This window comes from Genypterus blacodes, unplaced genomic scaffold (assembly GCF_046128005.1).
Source record: "Genypterus blacodes isolate CSIRO-AG114 ecotype Tasmania unplaced genomic scaffold, CSIRO-AGI_Gbla_v1 ptg000143l_1, whole genome shotgun sequence".
NCBI lineage: Eukaryota > Metazoa > Chordata > Actinopteri > Ophidiiformes > Ophidiidae > Genypterus > Genypterus blacodes.
In genome coordinates, this window is record NW_027466945.1 from 91,462 (window position 1) to 107,945 (window position 16,484).

The following is a 16,484-nucleotide window of genomic DNA, read 5'->3' on the forward strand; positions in this document are numbered from 1 at the left end:
AGCAGTGACTAAATGCTAAATAAAAAGGTCGGTAAGTCATGAGCTGTCAACTCCTACCCCAGATGAACTTTAAAGGTGATTAATAATACATATTTCCTTGCTGCACTGGTGTGCACAGTGAACGGAAACAGACTGTGTGAAGGCCCTTCATTGAAAAGCCTGCTGCATTCTGATTGGCCATCTGAATCAGACCTGAGCTGGCTTGATGGTTTTCTAAAGGTGTCACCCTCAAGTTTGAACATTTTGATCAAACTACACACAAAAATGAGGCAAAATAACAAAGAGCAGAATTGAAAACTGAGGCAAATATCAAACTAAAACCCTCTGAAGTGACTCAAATCCATACTCACCTCTCAGCATTTATCTATACCATGTATGTATGAAGAAGTGAGTGATGTATGAATTCAATGAAAATAGAAATATTTACATTACAAATATGTTCAAAATGACAAATTCTGCAAAGTTATCAGTGTCCTCGGCTCCAGCGCATCGTTTCCTGTTCATCAGCCTTCCAATGTTGTGACATACCGGTAGTTCGCTCCACTGCGTCATTTATATGTGATAATATGACCACATGAGTGAAACTGCTGCTTGACTTCTTAAAGGAAGAGAAAGGTATTCAAAACAAACACACAGCAAGAATAAAAATGTCTGACTCACTTGAGGCAAAGGACAGGAAGCAAAGCATCCTTAGTGTGTGTGTTTGTGTGTGTGTGTTCCCGAAATAGATTAGGGAGTGTATCCGCTCTTTCTTTGCCGATTCTCTAGTCTTGTTTTTAATCTTCCCGTCCATTTGTCCATCATAGAGTAGAGCAGCACTTCCTGTCTGTGTCGCCGTGGTGATGAGTGCATAGCCAATAAAAAGTCAAACAGGAAACAGAGCAGAGAGCCTCTGATTGTTAACCGAGGTGTCTGGACTGGGAGTCCCCATCGCACATCCGCCACACTTTTTCCCTTTTAATGACACACACACACACACACACACACACAAACACATGCACCTACTCCCGCACACACATATGAAGACAACATTAACTAATTCCTGAACACATGCAGGCCTGTGCGCATACTTTTAATACCTCAGACAAGGCAGAAGACAACACCACCAGCACAAATATTTCGACAGTCCTCTCCTTACTTTGTACAACAACATACAGAACATGCACATCTAAGCAGAGCGGATGTTCGCAGAAGAGGTGGAAACAGCTTGATTTCCGGAAAAAGAGGTCAGGTTAGGTAATCGCACAAGTTCACCCACAGGTATTGTTCTTGTCGCGTCTTCTCTCCCATCGCAAAAAGTTTGAATGGAATTCAATAATTGGGCGGTCTGGAAAGGTAGCAGCAGTGAGTGGGAGGGGGGTCAGTGGGTCACAGGTTAGAGGTTAGAGGGTCTCGCGTCCCAGACATGGTGGGACGTGCAGGGTTGGTGGCCGGACAGGAGCCACCTGGTGAAAGGTCAAGGCCTGGGCTGTAACCCTGGAAGGAAGCCAAAGGCCTGAGGAGCATATGAGAGGCTATAGGGGGGCAGGATGCGTAGGTGGGGACTGGACACGCTCTCCCACTATCCATTACTGTTTAGGCTTGTTCTATTCTCACATCCACTGAACTTTATGTTCTTCTGAACATTCTAAAGTTTTCCAAGAATGTGAGGCATAATTTTGGAGATATCAGACAGAATGATGCAGAACCTGCAGATGATTCCCTTTTGATGAAATGTTGCTGATTGAAGAACATCGGGTGTGAATGTTTGACCCACTCAAAGCATTAATGAGCTGTTGCAGAAACAGAAACCAAATATGTGATAGTGGAGATAAGGTTTGATTGATCTCTTAAAAAACAAACTTTAAAATGAAGTTGGATCTTATGATGTTTTCACATCAAATGTGCAAAGGTATTCCTCCTTGGTGCGGTTGGTGTAGGAATGTCCGAACACCGCGAAATCCAGTCGGCAGCAGAGCAAATCAACCACAACGATGTAGCAGTTCAGTCACAAAGGATCTATTGATCTATTGATTGATCTGGAAACACAGAGGGGTGGGCGTGCCTGGTTAACATTAAGTAAACTACAGCTTTGATGACCCATTATAAATCAAATTGATGCTGTGCGGGTAACATATCAAGCTTGCAAATCATGCGAGCACTATTCTCCTGTTTACTTTTCTGAAGGCGTGAAGAGGAAATATGCGGTGTTCCGAATTTTGAAGTCAAAAGCTGCCTTTTCTTTGCATTATTTAGCTCTTTTCTATGGCCCAGACCATGACTGCAACCAGGCCAGCTTTCTGATTCTGTCTTACATGTTGTAAACAAAATCGTAAACTTCCTGTTTTGATTTGCTGGTTCCTGCCCTCAAATCATTTCTGACCAATGCGTGGAGCGAGAGTTCTTAGATGGCTTTCTGTTGAAATATTTGTGAAAGCGAACCAAGTCAGACCTGAGCAAACAGGCTGTCGGTTTGAAAACCACCTTAAACAGGACTTTAACCTTTCCTCTCCTTCACTCGCTCACTGCGCAGTCACTCCTGTTGTGTGTGTGTGTGTTAGTGTGTGAGAAAACTGTGTGCAGAGCTGACGAAGAAAGTTTATGTAACATTGCAGTAAGAACATGACCCTCTGCCAGCCTACCAGACATTCGTTCCAAACCCAAGTCTGCATACACACGTTCTGTTTCCACACTGCACAAGGATGCATTCATGTGTGCATTAAACGGAACACACCCACACACACACACGCGCGCACACACGCACACACACACACACACACACACACACACACACACACACACGCTCACACCAAGACACAAATGCAGATAAGGAAGAGTCAGACTAGGGCAGCTGTTTATTTTCTCACATGAGATTTGATGTTATTCTGCATCATACAGTCAAAAACACTCAAACACACATCCCAGCATATAACAAGCCTGTTTATAGCCCCTGCAATGTGATTATATAATCAGCAAGTTTATAGATTTAAGAGAGTATGGGAGCTGTGTGCCAGACCTCAGGCTCAGTATAACAAGCCCTGTGTGTCTTAATTGAAAGGCTGGTGGGCGCACAACTTGTTTTCTCTGGGAATCAGCTGGGAAGAGGCTGTGGGGTGGTGCTAGCTTAGGCGCTGCATGCAGAAGCTTGCGCCAGCGACGGACAAAAGGGCTGAGCTTGGTTTCCCTTCAAATGTGTCACTTCACGCTCCCACACTGTCAAGGTGTCCTAAGCTGTTACATCAAATAGATCAGTGGATGTGAAAGTGAGAGATGTCATCATAACCGCCGGGCACTGATCTGCTGACTCATCACATTATGTTCTCACGGGCATAAATAGATTTCAGGTGCCTTGCTTTCGATTTGGGGACATATTCATGAATTGTAAAAGGATTTCCTAGTGTGGAAATTTCCATACTTGGCCACATTTTTCAAAAGCAAATACACTGATCTCCAAAACAGGTTGAATTTGGTGAAAGATGATAAAGTTTTTTTAATCTATTGATTGAACTCTTCCTTCCTGACTGGAATCCATCAAATGAATGCTCCATGAAAGTGTCTCTACAGCGCCCCCTACTGAAGTAAGAGTAAGTAACAATAATAAGTTTATTGTTGTGTAGGCTTGTTCGTACACGCTGTAAAGTTAAATAGTTATAAAATCATCAACGCCGATTCATTAAATTACCCTTTCCATCATCAAACGAGATAAAACTTTTGTAAACACAATGTCATTGTCCTGTGCACAGAAGCATCAGATCCTACAACAAAAAAGGAGTGGACACTTCTAAATTTGGTCAGGATTCTTAAAGGGGGTCAGTTCAGAGATTGTGGCTTTTGGACCTCTTTCTGGAGGGTCAGCAGAGGTGAGGACATGGCCAGAGGCAAGCACACACAAATGCAAACACATACACGCACACACATCTCCGCTCTATCTGTTGATTCTCACAATTTTCTTAGAATTGTTGCCCTCCTCTGCTCAGAGATCACACTCAGGGTCACTTTGCTGTGTGAATCCACACTGTATGGCCCTACAGTGAGACGTAAAGGAGAGGCCCTCTGTCAAACGTTACAACTCCAGACGAATGATGAACCCCAGCAGATCAAAGCTCTCCGTTAGATACCCCACACGCTGACTTCTTTTTCATACTCACACACACATACAGAGTTGGTCTCACCCCATCAGTACCCCTTTGGCCCTCTGACCCTGTGAACTGTGCGTGTACAAAACCGAAGCGGAACTAAACGGGTGGCTCCGGCGGGCGTCATGAGAAGAGCTCGCCGTCATCCGTGCAGAATGCGTGTCAGGGGGATTGGGTAACTCTGCCAAGTGAAGAAAAGGCAGGCGAGCACGGCACACACTGCACACATTGTTGAAACAGAAGACATCTCACTTACACAAGACAAGTGCGCAGTGTGTGTCGTGGGGCCTTAGTGTGAGAGTGTGTGTGTGTGTGTGTGTGTATGTGTGTGTGTGTGTGCGTGTGTGTGTGTGTGTGTACATGAGAGCAGATTGTATCCGTGGATGCATATGGATAGGCTGTGTGTATTCGCATATGTGTTTCTGTTTGTGTATATGTATCCGCGTATGTAAATGTGTGTGCATATAAGGAAGCATACGTGTATGTGTATGCTTCTGTGTGTGCGTGTGGTAATTCATCGGGTCTCCCTGCCCACACACACACACACACACACACACACACACACACAAACACACACACACAGATCCCAAACATATTTAGCTTGAGCAAATGACCCCTCATTACTCAATGTGCCACCATCAAAGGTTGTAGGTCAAAGCACACACTGTGTGTCTGTGTGTGTGTGTGTGTGTGTGTGTGTGTGTGTGTGCACGCGCATCTTTTCCATTTGTCATCAGTGCTTTGTTTTCTCTCCTCTCAGTGTGTTTGCCTTTACCTGTAGCTCTTATCTGATGAGGCCACACAGCAGGTCAAAGTCACAGCACACTCAGGGGGGAAGATTGTGTTGAGTCCATCTGAAGGAGGAATCAGTGCAGATCACCTCCCGTCTGCCATTAGCAGCTCACTGGGACACTGACAAAGTTGGAAAACAAAAATTTGTCAAACATGTCACAATGCACTACACAGCCAAAACAAGCCTTCTTTACAAATGAGTGATTGTTCAGGAAAAGGTTCTGGTTTGGTAGCTAAGCCTGGTCATGATGGATGCGCTTTACTTCATCTATCTACAAACTGTCTCTCCTGCTTGTCCTGCCGCAAATTCCAGTTTCACCCTGGAATTGCTATTGACTGTCCCCTCAGAGGCAGAGGCCTTATCCTCCATCAACGCCACACTCTGCTATGTTTTGTGTAAAGATAAACCTTTCATCCTTCACAGAAGCTTTCTTGTGTTTTTTATTTTCTTATTCTACAGTGAAAAAAAAACGCCGGCTGCTATTTTCATCATCGTCATCATCATCATCATCATCGTCATCATCATCAGTAGCAACAGCAGCAGCAGCACTCGCCATATCCGTTTCCCCTGTCCCTCGCTGCGCTAAAAGACAACAGTCATCCAGACAGCACATTCAGTAAGCCCCATTATGGGTTTCCTGACTCACATTCCATCCAAACGACCCAGCCGACTGATGCCCGGTGCAGGGCATGCCTTCCCATCCTCACACTGATCCCCGTACATGCTCCTAACCATACCCATACTCTGAAAAAACATCCGGGGCCCTATCAGATGCCCTGTGGAACGCCGCCTGGAGACTCGTCGCGTCTCTCAACCAGCTGGCTCACATAATCAAGGGCTTTGAGGAGGCGCTGGCATTCCCTTGGATATCATTCCCATTCTCACCAGTGTGGCTGTCAGCATGAGTAAAAGGGGCTCAGGTTCAGCAGCGGCTAGAGTAATGGGATGGACAGATGTTTAGATGTGAGGGACAAGGGCCCCCTGGGCCCCTATAGCAGTACAGTCTGACAGAATGCAATCAGCTTGATGTGGAGGAACAGAGTGCTGTACTGTACATGTACAGAACTGAAATATGAGCCAGGAGAGAGGGATTTAGATTTAAGGTGGCGGAAGTGAAAAGAGTTAAGCTATATAGTGTATGAGTACTTGTGCAAAGAGTCAAAGGAAATGCATCAATAAAAGATACATACAAAAATTTGGATTTGCAGACTGAAGGGGATGGAGATGGCTAAAAAGGGGGGGCCAGGCATGGAATGGAGGGGTGAGCGAGGCTGGGAGGGAGGGAGGGAGGGAGGGAGGGAGGGTAGGTGTGGATGAAACGAGTCATGTTGGCAGGAGAGAAGGGGGAAACAGCTGAGAGGTTTTTGAGGTGCGTCTTTGGCTCCACTCATACTTTTATTTTGGCTGAGGTAAGACGAAACTCTCTCTCTCTCTCTCCCTGTCTCCGTCTCTCTCTCTTTGTCTAAACCCTCCTCCGTCTCTCCCTGCCAAGTTTTTTTGTCCTGGGAGGTGATGTGAGTGTTTCCACATGCGGTAGGCCAGTGCTACTTGTTTGGCCTGTAACACTGACTCGACACAAAGCCCCCTTATAGAAACAGAAGAGCAAACAGGAAAAAGGACACCATTACCTCATAGTTACCACTTTTAACGCAAAGGCTCAGGCCCAAAGGAAGAGAGCAGGAAAAAGAAGAGCAGTGTGTGTGTGAGCGTATATCATTGGTGTGCATTTACCAAATAAAAAGTGGGGCAAAATAAAGGTAAAGGTGAATTTTCTAGAATCCCTACAGAAAAAGATGCCCTATCAATCCCATTTTCGGGGAAAATCTGTCTTGTTTCCATACCAAACCACTTCATGAATCATTTATCAGAAAATTCATTATTAAATCTTTTGGGAGGAGTTTCTTCACAGATACAGGCCAAAATGTGCCATCCTGTTGATAGCATTTTAAGTAGCAAATTAATAAAAAAATAAACAAATGCACTGCAAAATGAAACAGAACACTCCTAATAACAATAACAATCAGTGCATCATCAATTACTCTACAAGTATTTCCATCAAAATCCATCATGTTGTTTGTATTAAAATGTTCTTCTCTTGAACAAATGAAGATTTTCAGCCCGTTTCAAGTGTTTCTCGAAATACTCTACTGTAAAAAATGAACTCTCACAGAGACCAACAATTGTATTTTTAAGAAGTCGGTTTGATCGATAATGATTTTATTTTTTGCGGGTGTTTAGTTGCTTTTATTTTTGCTGCTCATTCTTCTTTGTGAAACTATGGGGCAGGACAGTTTGACAGTAATTGGGATGAGTCGATAAAAGATCCCACCTGTAGTGCCGAGAGTCATTAGTGCGAGTGAAATAATCATTAATCTGGCCCGTGTGCCGAGGGTGTTACTGGCCATGCTGCACTCCATCAGAGAGAGAGAGAGAGAGAGAGAGAGACAGAGAGAGAGAGAGAGAGAGAGAGAGAGAGAGAGAGAGAGAGAGACAAATGAGCAGTTGGCTTTATCTACTCTGTTCATCACAGCTTGTATTGTTGTACACAGCAGAGAAGAGCTCACTTTAAATCAGTGTGATTACTTGCACGTTCAGTATATCACACACATACCACAGACTGATTGAGTGATCGGAAATCAATGAACACGAGTGTGTAAATGCACCATTGGCTTACAGTTGGCATAAGCGTTCTGCACATGCTTTTACAATGAAGATGGTGAGATTATGAGGACTTAAATTTGGACTAAAATGAAACTGAAACCAATTTTTTTTTTAAACACTAAATAAAGACGCCTCAAATTTGTCACAAAAAGTAAAATATTCATATGCAAATCTGACCTGACCTGATCATGTGTGAAGTTATAACAGTGTAATAAGTAATAAGTATTCTAAGTTTTTCTATGTAGAGAAAACGGATCTGCTGTCTATTGTGATTGTTTCTTAAAGGTGTGTGTGTGTGTGTGCTGGAACATGCAGAGCACACACACTTACTCTCAGTGCCAATACACACAGGGTGAGGAGTGAAGGTTGCTGACTGTGTGATGGAAGCTGAGCACGACGGAACTGGGGCGGCAGGCAGGCAGGAGGGTGGCGGTTGGTGATGAAAGAGAGTGGAGAGGATAACACACACGCACACGCACACATGCACACACACACACACACATACACAGACACGCACACACACACACATGCACTTTTCACTGTCGTCCATTAGTGCCTGCCACCGTCACAGTGGGGGGGCTGTGGCCTCTGTATAGCCTGAGAATGCTAAAGGCTAATCCTACAGGAATGCTTCGGGAATGTGAAAGTTGAGTCAGGGATCGAACAAGAGAGGGGGGGGTGGGGGAGTGGTGGAGGTGGGGTAAAAAGTAAAAAGGGCGACGTATAGAAAAGAGGGGCATTCAGGAACAAATGAAATGAAAGAAAGAAAGAGAGAAAAAGAAAGGGGGGAGAGAGGAGGGGAAAGCTCAGAGGAGAAAAGAAGAGTTTAGTAAAAAAAAGAAGGGAAGGGGAACAAAGACAGATAAAAGAGTGGGAGAGGGAATGAGAGAGAGAGAGAGAGAGAGAGAGAGAGAGAGAGAGAGAGAGAGAGAGAGAGAGAGAGAGAGAGAGAGAGGGCTGATTGCAGTGTGTCTGTCTGTAAGATAATGTGTGGGATACCTTTCCATCAGCGTTCAGAACAGTTATTATGGAAATAAGACCAAACCCTCCGGATTGTTGTTAAACACACCTCCTGTCCTGCAGGTACACACAGATCGTCCAGATAATTCTGCTTCAGAGTGTGAGCCTGTCTCATCATGAAACAGGCAGAGGAGCTTTCGTAACAATGGCAGTTAGGCGTCCACCGTTTGCAGCTCAGGATGAGTCTGTGCTTGTCATTGTTTCCGGGTTCCTGTTACAAAGATTCTTCTGCTAACACACAACTGCACTGTACTGTAAACCTCGTAGTGTACAGGTACAGAATGGAGAGAGAGGCAGGTCCCATTGTGTTTTGTGTGTACTGCTGGGTCAAGTTCAGTGAGAAGCCTGGAGCTGTGCAGGGAAACGCACCCGGATGACATATTTGTATCCGGTCCACTTCTACTGATGCTGTATCCAAGTCACACTAGGCTAAGTGCGGCTGAACAGGAAAAACTCCCTTCTATGCTAGAACATACGTGGGTGAAGGTGAAGGTGTATCGTTTGACGTGTACAGTTACCTGAAAGGCAGGTGTGCCGGTATCTATGTGTGTGTGTGTGTGTGTGCCTGAAGGCTTGTGAGCGTGGATAAGCGTGTGTGTAAGGGAAGGTGTCTACAGTGCAGATATTTATGTTTGCCTAGTCTGGCTTGTGCAATCAGTTACAACTATAATTGCTGACAAAACACAGCAGACAAAACACTTGAGAAACGCAGCTGCTGTACTATCTCCGCATGCATGTGTGTACTGTACATATGTGTGTGTGTGTGTGTGTGTGTGTGTGTGTGTGTGTGTGTGTGTGTGTGTGTGTGTGTGTGTGTGTTTCAAACAGAAAAAAAGTCATTATTGTGTTATTTTATTCATTTAATAGCTGAAATGCTTTGTGATGTTGGTTGTAAATAACGGGCCGTCTGTTAAAGATCTAGATTCTAAACGTGAATGCTTGATTTATGCTGCGTTCAATCACAAAGGACACCAGGTTCAGACCTACAGGAGTTCAGGTACCGAAATAGGTCCTGGTCCCTCTGTGTAAAATGAATCAAAGTCCCCGAAAAGGTCCCTGCAGTGCAAAAGACATCATTTAAATTCAGGAAGGGTTATTGATTATCTCAGTGTATGAATCACTCAGATGTGATTCAAAAATAGTCATGAATACAATCCTCTGTGTAGGTCTCAGTGTGTTTGTGTCTGTGTCTGTGTGAGTGTGTGTGAGTGTGTGTTATGTCAGGAAGCGCTCTCATCATTAGGCCGTCTGGCTCGGTGTGCCTCTATGGTCACCAGATTCCCCCAGAGACAAACTCCCTCAGTCACTCAAGGACAGACTTCAGACACTAAAACAATAACAGAGAGAGAGAGAGAGAGAGAGAGAGAGAGAGAGAGAGAGAGAGAGAGAGAGAGAGAGTAGTAGTGAATCGTTTGAAGGAGAGTGAGAAAGAGAAGAGGAAGAGGACAGATGGAAACTGAGACGTGATGAAAGATTTGAAGAGGGAGGAACATGAGGAGAGAGAGAGAGACAATAGGACAAGAGACACAGAGACACAGAGACACAGAGGGTCATGCATTTGGAGGAAGTCCCCTAATAAACGGTTTCCTGTCTCACTGAGTGTCCTGTGTCTGATGTCTTTTCACTGAGGCCTGCTTGACACCAATTAAACCTGCGCCGGGACTGACTGCCCCCCCAGGACACAGCAGACAGACGTCCATGCACATGATGGCTGAGAGCTGGGAAGGAGAGCTTCCTATTTAGGGATGCAATTATAGACATGGACACACACACATACACACAGACTCACTTGTGCACACACAGTCGAGCCAGCTTTTAATGACTACCCCGCCCCCCACCCCCAGGTTTTAAGACATAAATTAATAGGATTCATAATGCCTGAAATGTAGCTGATTGTGTTTGAATTGGTGGTTATTAGTCATTTATTACCACAACATCGCTGGAGTAGTAACTTCCACTTAACAGTATTGTGTGTGTGTGTGTGTGTGTTGAATTTTACTTGTGGGTAAGAACCTGTAAAAACATGCATTAGGGGGGCTAAATGTCTCAGCAAAGCTCTCCAGTTGTGTGGCCCCAGAGATCTTGGTGCTGGGATGGCGTGGCTCAGGATAAAGGTTTGGGACGGCAGATTACGGAAACAAGGGTGGGCGGGTTAGGAGTGGGGGGTCAAGAGAGTAGGCAAATTGGAAATTGGGCCCGAAGCCCAGCACAGCATGCCACGCTCCAGGCTTCATCCAGTCCTGCTTCAAAGAGCCCTGAAATCTCTCCAGAGCCGCTCAGACAAATTATAGTAATAAACAACAAGCCAACCCCAATCTCAACCCCCCACCCTGCCCTCCCAGTGGGAAATCAAACAGGGACCGGGTTCGCGTTGCCCCCGGTGACTGAACCCTAACCAGCCTGCCCAGCCGCTGACCGTCTGTTTCCAACTTTGTTTGTTTGTTTGAGTAAACAACAACAAACAACAGAGACCAGCGGCAGTGCGGAGTGGTTATCTTCAGAGAGTTTAAGAATAAAGAACCTCCAATTACGTGTGATTTAGCCCATCCTGGGGTATTATGGGGCTGGAGTATTTGATTGGTCCAGATAAGCTGGACTGTGAGTGGGCTTTAATGACTGGACGGCCTACGGGAAAGCTGGGTGTACCTCGTTCAGTCATCTCCTTACTGTAAATCCCTTTAACACTGGTGATTATGTCCTCATTAAGGACAACGGCAGCCGGAATGAACACTGAGGTAAACAATGCGCTTTTGGAAATAAAAGTTTGTTACAGAGTTAGGAACGCTTCTAATCGGAACAATCTTGTTCACGTTTTCATTAATATCTTTATTTTGAGGCTTATTAAAGATATGCTAACTTCACTTAGTTATCAACAGTTGAGGTAGAATTAGTCGTATTTGGCCGATGATGTCACCGTCAGCCAATCATAGACAGGCATTTCGTCATTGGTGAGTCTGTTCTGTTCAGGTCTGCAAGGAAACCTGGACATACTTGAGGAGATAATGATTCTTAATTCCAAGAGAACTGCCAGATACTAGAATAGTTCTGATCTTATTAACAAGGGACAAGAAACGGAACAGTCATAGCAAGTTATTTGAGGAAATTGTAGAACTCAACGTTGTGACAGAACAACAAACTACAGGCTGGTAAGGTTAGGCAGGTCGAGGCTTCTGTCTGATTGTCAATGTTTGGTCTATCAAGCTCCACTCAGCTCTTCTGTAGCCTCTCCCACTATTTGTTGTTAAGTGTTGTGTACATACCTATGATGGATGGAATGTACCTTTCCTTGATACATTTCCTCAATATACGGAGACTATACGACCCAAAGGAGACATAAAAATAACTTCTATTAAAACGCAAAGAAATCATATACTTGTGCACAGGTTTATGTGTAACCCCCGCCAGTACCATTGGCACTCAGAAGGTGTGGAATTTGACAAGGTAATAACTCACAGGCCTCTACTGTAGCTCACATCCAACTGTTAACAGAAAAGCTAGGAAGGCTTGGGCAAAGAGCGCGCTATCAATCACAAGTCTCTTCTTTTATCTGGTTTGGCTAAGAGGAAAGCCAGATAAACACTCTCTGGTACCATGTCTTCAAGGTCAATCCCTCTGTGATCCCACCGGTGATACTCAAGCCCCTCTGGAGATCCACCAGACATTTAGGTGAGAGCAGGAAAGAGACGTGCAGACACAGAAAAAGAGAGAGACACAGCACCTAACATAAATGTTTAAGTTCAGGAGCCAAGTGGGGAGTGTACCTCCCAGAGCCTCACTCGGGCAGATCAATCACACTGATATCAGACAGTCAGGGGAGGAATGTCAACACCGCTCACCTCTAACCCTACGTGTGAAGGCATTACATTGGAGCAGTGACCCCCTGATTCTCCTCACAGTGACCTCCAGGCAGCCCTGCTCTAATGGAGATTTTATGGATGGTGTTTCACTTTATAGAGACTGAGGTCCTGACTGGCTGCTCTGGAAGCCAGATGTGTTAGAGGTGTGCAGAGTCACTGAGCCAATTACTCCTGATGGAAAGAGTCCTGAGATGTTTCACTCAGGTATTAATGCATGCGTGCAATGGAAACAGGTCTCCGTACACAATGTAGTGAAGATGATGAAGATGATGAAGATGTTGATGATGATGATGATGATGATGATGATGATGAAGAAGATGAAGATGGAGAAGATGAAGATGAAGATGATAATGATGAAGATGAAGATGAAGATGAAGATGAAGATGAAGATGATGATGATGATAGTAATGATGATGAAGATATGATAATATGGTTGATCAAAATGAAGATGATGTTGTTGTTGATGATTATGATGATGATGATGATGAAGAAGAAGAAGAAGAAGAAGAAGAAGAAGAAGAAGAAGAAGAAGAAGAAGATGATGATGATGATGATGATGATGATGATGATGATGATGATGATGGCGCTGACAATAGTGATAGTGATGGTTGATGATGATGATGATTATGATGATGGAAATGAGGATGACGATGATGATAATGATGATGATGACGATCATATGTATAAATAAATAAAGATAAATAACGATAGCTGCAGTAATGATAATCACAATAGTGATAGAGAGAAGGTGACGATATGGAGAGACGACGGAAGATGATGAGATGTGTGAGAGGGTGAGACAATAAGAGGAAGCACGGTATGAGACTGACACGGAGATGGTCCGAGAGAAAGATAAAAGGACAAGAAAGACAGGGGCACAGAGAGAAAGAATGAGAGAGAGACCGAAGAGAGATCATGTGTCAGGTCCACTGTGGTCCATTTTGCCTGGAGACAGCTGCAGCCACAACTGACAAATCCGGAGGGGCCCCCTTCCTCTATAGGCACCGGGAAAGCACCGGGATTTATCCAGCGTCTCAGCTCTCTTCTCCTTGGGGAACCTCTCTCTCCCTCTCTCTTTGGGAAACAGGGAAGAGGAGGAGGAGAGGGTCATGGCCAGTTCCACTTCCAGTGCCTCCGATGATACCCCCTGTTCCACACCAGTCCCCCCTTACAAGTCCTGAAGCGGGGGGCAAATCCCAGAGATTCACGGGGCACCAACCGTTCACACTCCCCTCCTCCCCCTTTCTCTCCCATCCGCCCTCTGATAATGATTTGTGTGTGAGTGTATGTATATGTGTGTATGTGTGTGTTTGTGTGTGTTAAAGGGGATGTGGAAGGGGGCTCAAGTGTGAACAGCTGTGATGTATTGTCGTCTGGGGCATGATAATATGCCCATGTCATTAGGGCTGGACACTGTTAACATGTGTACGTGTGTGTGTGAGACAGAGACAGGGTTTATGCCTTAAAACAAGCCAGTCACAGTTCAAAGGAGGCCACAGCTTGCTGGCAAATCCCGATACCTGCTGTGCCTGTAAAAGGACAATAAAGTGAGTAAAGTGAAATGAATGCAGGCTACTGCCACTGAGAAGGAGGAAAACCACAGTGCAGGATGCAGATATTAGCGCAATAACAGGGCCCTGGAGTACATGTGTGTGTGCACGGGGGAAAGAGGGGGGGAGGGCGGGGGGGTGGTAGCTAGAGGGGTGAGAAAGGTAAAAGCATGGTTTGATGTTTGGAAAGTGAGTGCAGCAGGGGAGCGCATCGTAATGTATCTATTGAAGTCAGGGCCCCTGTGTTTGATACAGTACATGTGTACCCCCATTTCCAGCTTTTCCCCCAGCTGTGCACGCTCACGTGTACAGGAACAATGAGACCTGGCCCCATAAATTCCGTCACCCCCCCCCCGCCCCCCCTCAGCATCCGTCTCCCTTAGCGTCCATGCTTCTCCCTTTTTATCTCTATTTCTCCACCCCTCTTACCCCCTCCCTCCCCAGCTCCCTTTTTAGATATAATGTAATGACACAGGCCCTCACTGTTGCCCCTGACGTCTGCCTCGGATTGCTGACTTGGCTTCAACCCCTCGTTGCAGACATCACACCGTAAAAAGCTTGAATTAATTGATTTCCTCTCTGTAAGAGGGGTCGTGTCTTCTGCTCTGGTTTCTGACAACCCTACTCCCCACCTCTTCCCTCACCTCACACTCCCTCAACATAGCGGAGAGTGGAAGTATCAGTTGGCCCCCGGCAGGTCCGCTGGGGTCTGGGTGCGCGGTAAATGAAATATGGTAGCTGTCGCATTAGGAAATCCATTGAAGTTAATGAGAGCCGGTGTTCTCTGCGGATTCACATCTGCTGCTGGTTAGGCGCCAACACCCCCACATCCAGACACTACTATGGGGATTGTGGTGGGGAACAGGAGGGTGGGGATTGATACCATTGGGGAAACTGGACCTGGGGTATTGAGTGGTACTGGCCAGCGGCTGGCTGAGGAGAGTGGCAAGAAAACCGAACGGGCTTAGAGGTCACAACCTCCAGGTAATTCATAATGGTGGCGAGATGGAGCATCGGGTAATGGATACGGCGTTGTTATCAGGGCTATCAGCTGGCTAAGCTGTTGTAAAATCACGGAAACCAGTCATGGCCACACCCACGTTCTGTGACAACATATAATATTGACCCACCAACGCAGATTCTCTCAGGACATATGGAATTTCAGTGCCCAACGTTATGTGCCGGTTGATTTTATTGAAGGTCACAAAGTGTCTAATAAAAGACTTAAAATGTCCTAAGTGTTTTTACATCTAATGAGCTGTGAAGCCAATCTGAACCATTTGATAGTCGGCTATTGCAGGGAAATAGCGTGTAATAGTGAAATGGCACCTCGGGCTTTACCGTATCCTGTATGGTTTCTGGCTCAAACAGCTGAATTAAGTTACCAAGTGTGTCATTATAGCCTAACAGCCAATCCAAGGAGATGTAAGAGATTGACAGTAGTCAGGGTATTCAAAGAGTTTTTCAAAAGCTGACAGATGCAACAGGGTCAAAAGTTTAATGATGGTGTGCGACATGGCGAATGGGCAATCTATTGACATGCAGACAAACGGCTCAGAGTAGCCCTGAATGGCTGGTCACAGCTCTTTAGGGAAAGCTGGAGTGATGCGTCGCCAGTGCAGATAAAGTCCTGAATTATCGGTGTGTATACAAAGAGTAGCAAGCAGGTCCACATGGATTCCGAGGATTTATTTTAAAAGAATGTTTAGATCAAATAGTTGCAAATGAGGTATACTTTTTGGAGTTTCAGATGGACAGGGTTTATTGCAATAATATAGTTGAAAGAGTGTTTAAGAAGCTGTCAGTCACAGAGTAGTACGCCAACTTGGAAAATGGTCTTTGATGATGGTCTTATCAACTTTTCAATAAATAGCTGGATTGGTGGTTTGCACTGTGGCCTTGCAGCAAGAAGGTCCCGGGTTTGACTGTCCTTTGTGTGTGTGCGTAGGTTTAATTTGGTGTTTTCTTGTCTCATCACGCCTCCAAAGCAGGATTGGTGAATTGGAAGCTCTAAAAACTGCTGCATGCTTCATCTGTCACACTGGTCAGATGGTCCCGGAGAGAGAACGTTGTGGTGTTAACGTCGACAAAATACGAAAAGTACTGTTTTTGTAATTATGCAAATCGGATTATACAACCGCTACATGAGGACGATGAAGGTGAACCAACGGTCACATAACATTTGCCAAATGATCAAAAACCCCACGGTTGATCATCCCTCGTCGGGTTGGCTCCACCCACTCGGGTGGCTGATCATTTGTCACCTACAGTTCAGTTCAGTTCAGGGAGCATCTCCGCCACGGACCTGCTGTGTCATCCATCTTCACTGTGCATTCTAAGTGTCTGTCTGTAGTGTGTGTGTTTCACACCATTTGTCAATAGTTCAGAGTGCATCTTCACTCATTAGTCTTCAGCATAGCGTCTTAAGTGTGCATTCTTTGTGTCTATTTCAGGTCATTAGTGGTCAGTGAGTATAATGGATGAATGG

At 45.2% G+C, this 16,484-nt stretch overlaps 1 protein-coding gene across 1 annotated transcript in view; it reads right to left on the reverse strand.

The window, feature by feature from the left end:
* The window catches only part of prdm1c (PR domain containing 1c, with ZNF domain), a 134,237-nt gene that overhangs the window by 15,515 nt on the left and 102,238 nt on the right, over nt 1-16,484 (reverse strand). The gene's annotated exons all lie outside the window — the stretch shown is intronic.